The sequence below is a fragment of the Euphorbia lathyris genome, chromosome 5 (assembly GCF_963576675.1).
Source record: "Euphorbia lathyris chromosome 5, ddEupLath1.1, whole genome shotgun sequence".
NCBI classification, from domain to species: Eukaryota; Viridiplantae; Streptophyta; class Magnoliopsida; order Malpighiales; family Euphorbiaceae; genus Euphorbia; species Euphorbia lathyris.
The window spans coordinates 25,897,923-25,903,922 of record NC_088914.1 but is presented as its reverse complement, the minus strand read 5'-3'; positions in this window follow the sequence as shown (position 1 = coordinate 25,903,922).

The window sequence follows — 6,000 nt, the reverse complement described above, 5'->3', positions numbered from 1 at the left end:
ATTTAACTTATTTAGCTAGCTCTAAGGCGAATTTCTCGTTTTCAAAGGCAAATGCTTTGCTTCTGCACTGTGTCAACCATATATAGGCCTCAAAATCATTATAGCCAAATTTCTTTTGTCTGTTGTTGTTGAGAGTTTTCTTTTCAAATTTACATTCTATAAAAAAAAAACTAAAACTAAAACTGAGTCAGATTGGTGTTGATATAAATCAATAGACTATCGTCTGAATATACATTGAAATTTCAGAGAGAATGGTTCAATTAGTAAATATGGCAGTGCATAGCACTTCTAATTTATAATATTCATTCACTGACCTATCAAACAATCGATAGGTTCCACATATTGACAAACTACTAGATATTCCATAATTAAAAAGGAATAGTAGGCTACTTCATCAACACAAGCGGAATCATTTAAGTTCCATGAGGTTTTTCTGCTCATATTAGAAGCTTCAGGTGCAGAACATAGAACAAGATTTCAATTGTGTTGTTATTTTAATGATCCATGTAATGAGCAGTTTCACTTGTGTTGTTATTTTAATTCGTTTTAACTGTTTGGCAGGGTTCTAGCCAGAGCAATGTACCTGCTGCTCAAGGAAGCCAAATCAACGTCAATGCTGCACAAGGAAGCAATGCAACCACAACTCAAAATAGGGGAAGGGGATCTCATGGAAGAAGACGAGGTAGAAGAGGTTCTGCATCTACAACTGCCCAAGGAAGCAATGTCACTACATCTCAACCGTGGAGATAATTTCGTTTTAGAATTTAGATGTGCATATTGGGAATAGGTGTACTTTTTGTGTAATTTTTGGGGTTGGTTTTAGGCATGTGCTTTGTCTCAACTTTTGTGCTACTGCACTTTTTTGTCCTAATGTGCTGAAACAGTTTTTTTTGGTAAACTTGTATATGCTGCTGCACTTATTTGGATACATTTGTTTGTGCTTCTGCACTTTTTTAGGTACACTTGTTTGTGGTGATGCACTTTTGTTTCAAACAGAATTACTTATAAAGTTTTTGTGGTACCAATTACAGTATATATTTTTGTTGCTAGTTACCAATTACTGTGTAATTACAGGCATCATATCTTTCATTGATTTGTTCTCAGTCAGTTGGACACAAAATAATCATATACCATGCCTAGTTTTTTTTGCCAAACAGAATAAGCACTTATATGAACGACAATAAGCACTTATAAGCAGTTTTTTTTTGGTTGATTAGTGAACATAATGTAGTGATCAAAGTGCCATGTTTAGGTACCAAATCTGGAAAATTATTTATAGGTCCCAACTGTAATTGAATCAATATTTCAGCCAAAAAAAAGATACAATTTCATTGAATGCATATTTCAGCAACAAAGATACAAATCCATTCCAATATCCCAAGATACCTATGACACATTACATTCTGATAAACTTATATACAATAACCAGTACAGACACAAACATTACAACACCAAATTTCCAACATTTAATGCATCCTTCACCAGTTGTTCCTCGTTCTTTCTCCCTCCGTTCTCTTTCTTTTTCCCTCTATTCATTTCCGATCCTGTCAAGCTTCCTCAAAAGACCAAGAATAACACATTTTGCTCGAGGTTGCATCGGCTGATCAAACCAAACAAAAAATTTGCATGCATTCCGTTGCTGCAATATTGCAAGGTCAAACATTGGTAATTTAAAAACCCTAATTTCAACCAAAAAACTTAAATAAAAAATAACCTATATGAAGCTCAAACCCTAATTACTTACCCCATAGTTCCTGCAATTGAAGTATCTCCTGCCAGGGTTTGAATCACTCCACGAAGTTTTTAATGGAGAATCTAACCCACAATCGCATACATACCTTCTGAAATTGGATGAAGTCGATTGTGACATGGAAGACATAATGAGTGAAAGAGAAAGAGAACCCAGAGATGGAACCCTGGTATAACCCAGATAGAACCCAAAGATGGAAAGAGAGAACTAGTGAGAGAGAGAGAGAGAGAGATAGAGAGAGAGAATACGCGCCAAAGTGAGGGGTTGGAAATAGAAGAGAGAGAACCAAATATCTATATACATATACATATATATTAATAAGGGTAAAATGGGTAGATAATTATTGAGAAAGGGGAAGGGAGAGAGACATCCAGTCAAATTATGGGTCAACGGTATAAAATTGATGGTCAACAGTGACAGTGGCCACCGGTGTAACAAAGTGTGAAGTTCGATGGCCATACTGGGAAGAATTGAAGTTCAATGGTCACAATGTGAAAATGGGTATAGTTCAGTGGCCATGGGTGTAATTTACCCTTCATATTTACAACAATATAAATAAAAAAATATTTTATACATTAAAATTAAAAATACTGTAAAAATAATATCAAAATTAAAATGAAACTCTTATATATATATCGTTAGAAATTTATGTTTACAAAGCTTTATATTTATTAGGGTAAATTAAAAAAAACCCATGCAGTTATATTTTTATGTCAACTACATGGTTGTGGGTTTTTTTTTCCAAATGAGACTAGGAGATGAACATAGGTTTTTTGGTTTGTTAAAAACAAGGATCCTTTAGGCTGGCAATGTTAAAATGACCGTTGATAGCCTAAAAATTGAAAAATTCAAAGACTTATGTCTAAGCAACTTTAATTCTTCAACTTTTTAATTTTGAGATCATTTAAGTGTTGTTTGGTGAGGAAAGCGAAAATGAATGTTTAGAGAGAGAAGACTACAAAAATGATAATTTTGGAATTTTTTTTTCATTTCTTAGTAAATGTGGTACTAAACAACTTTAATTCTTAGAATTTTTTATTTTGAGGCCGTTAACAATCATTTTTATATTATCAAAGTAAAACGTCGTTATTTTGAGCAAAGAAAAAACCCCTCTCCGTTTGAAAACAAAAAATACCATAAGGATAAAAAAATGTAACCACATGAGTTTTTTTTTTTAGAATTTACCCTATACATTGTAAGTAGCATATTGTATGTAATAGATATTGGCATATTATGATGTGCTTATATATCTATCACTATGTGATGTAAATGATTGGCTCATATACTTGTACAAGAAAATGGCTTGTTGATATACTTGTTGAAATGCATTTTATGTTTATCACTCTACGAGACACATGAATTACTGATAAGACTTACTTGATGATATGATTATCATCCATGGTATGAAACAAATGATTTGTTATGCGTATCGAATCACATTATGAAATGAATAAATTGACGATATGCTTAAACCTTTGAATGTCTCTGTCACTTGAGTCTGGTATCAGACAAATTTCTAGCTAAATCATCTATGCTTAATACAAATATTCATTATTCTCCATGTGAGAAGATACATCCTTGTCTTTTGATAATAAAAATATGTTCTATTGTGTACTTTTCCAAACTATGTTATGTTATTATTGTTGTGTTTAAAATGTTATGCTCGAAGGACACAACTCTACTCTTAATGTCTGTTTGAGATTATACATTATACATTTTCATAAATACTTTGATTTATACAAACTATGTGCCATGCTATAAGTATTGATATGTGTTTAATCTTACAAAGTTTGTTGTGTAAGATGTTGCACTAAACTCTTGTTTGCTGTCTGTCTGTCAACTGACACAAAATTGATCTTAGGTGGTTAAAAATTAGATTTGTTGAAAAACAAGTCAAATTTTGCAAGATACTAACAGTTTAATGCATGGTATAAAATGAGCAAACTTGCTCTAAACCATGGATCATTTTATGGCAGAAATAGTTAGACAAACTATGATGATATGTGTTAATTTGTTGCACTATTTACCTGTTATTTGTCAGTTGACAGAAACTGAGTTTTGCGGCTAAAAAATTGGATTTGTTGAAAAATAAATCAAATCTTTGAGATATGCTAATAGTTTAGTATAAGGTACAAGAAGAGCTAACTTGCTCAAAGTTCTTGATCTGTTTATGACAAAAATTGCCCAAAAAAATCAAATTATACATATTGTGCGTTTGCTTCAAGAACAAGTATGATGTTAAGCATTGATTCATAGATTGTTCATGTGTATTGCTTCAACGAATTCATATTTATTCTTGGTTCATGAAGTATTTAATCCATATGAAGCTATGAAATGCATTGTCAGGAAATGAAATCTGTTAAGGGCATAATTGAACTTATTTGAAAGTCTTGTGGCACATTAGTAAGTTTTCATAAATTCATAGACATTTTTGAAACTTTGTGATGCAACTTTTTAGTCCATTGTTTTTACAAAAACTTCATTTACAAGTTCTAAATCAAATTCAAAAACTTATGTCTCAACTCTTTTATGATTCAGATTGATATATTGCTCCACAAAATTATATTTGAAACTATGCTACATTTCAGGGGGAGCACATTAAATTGATTTTTCAAACATGTTCAAAATTACAATAAAAACCCAAACTTGAGAACAGTATCCAGCTTAAGGGGAGCTTACTAAATATGTTTTCAATTGTTTTAAAATTCCATTTTAAAACATTTGAAAAAAGATATTAAGCTCAGGGGAGCTTATGTTTGTATGGTTGATTAATTCAAAATATAAAAACCTGTAAATTTTGCTAATCATAGAAAAAAATGGGGAATGTTCAATACCCGGTTTTGATAATTAGACGATTATAATTCCAGACATGTAATTATATTTTAATTAATCAAATTAAGCCTTAGGTAATAATACTCCACTGTTACATCTAAATAAAAGGCTTAGTACAAACAAATTATTATTGAGTATTTGAAAGAAGATTACATCCATCACTCAATAATAATTATATGTATATGAAAGTGCTTATCAAAAGTGTTATCACATTTATTATCTTTCATATATATATATATATATATATGGAAGAGTTCTCAATGGTGAGTCTCCATCCATGGAGACTATTATATTTTGAATAAGTGACCTGATATAGCAAGTTACTAAGAAGTTATCAGGTTACTAAAGACATTTTTGTCTCTCTATGATAAATTCATTTTTCTGTTTTTTAAAAAAGTTTCTCTCTATAATAAATGATTGTCCACATTTTTTAAAACTTATTCTCTTCATAATAAATACATCACAAAAATAATTAATACATAAAATTATCAATAAATCTATTTAATATCCTACCAAAAATATAATATGAGTCTATGCTTGGCCCGTCAATTTACCTCAGCAGCTTTTGTTTTTGAAAGAAGGAAAACAAACTTAGCACATTCAATTGTTAAGTGGGGTATACTGGGTTCTCTTCCCCTCAAATTTTTATTAAGGATTTTCCACTATGTAACCTATTTTGAATGCTGTAACTTTTTTCTATCTTTAATATAAGGCTTTTTCTTTTAAAAAAAATATTCAAATACCTAAATAGTTTTACATTGTATTTGTAATAAAGGACACTAGCCACGTCAATAGTAATTGTAATAAAGGACACTAGCCACATCAATAGTAATTGGTTTTTGATTTTATAACTTTTAATTAATTTTGTTGTGTATATTTATAACATCTTTTTCTTCACAAAAAATATTTATCCGGATCTGGTGGAAATTTTTCTTTCTTCTTTAATGTAAGCGCATTGTGCGTAAATTTTTTTTTAAAAAAATATTAGAATTTATAAATAAATAATAATAAAATGTTTTAACCTGTGAAAAAAAATCAGTAATTAAAATATATCAGAAATAGTAATAAAAATTAGGGGAAACTATAAAAATAAATCTTGAAGTTTGTACTTTGGGAATTTTGCAGTTAACTGATATCTGAGTTAATTTTTCGGTCAAATAATACTTGTGGTTTAGGGATTGACAGCTCAATGACTGTTTATAAATAAATGAAATCTTAAAGAAATAAAAAAACCTAAGAATTTTTAAATTGAGTTTACAATCTTAAGGAATTATATATTGATCTTACAATCCTAAGGATTTATAAATTAAGTTTATATTAATTACATTACATCACGTTAAGTTATGTTAATGTCAAGTTACATTACATTACGTCACGTTAAATTATATTACGTTAGGTAACGTTAAGTTAAGTTATGT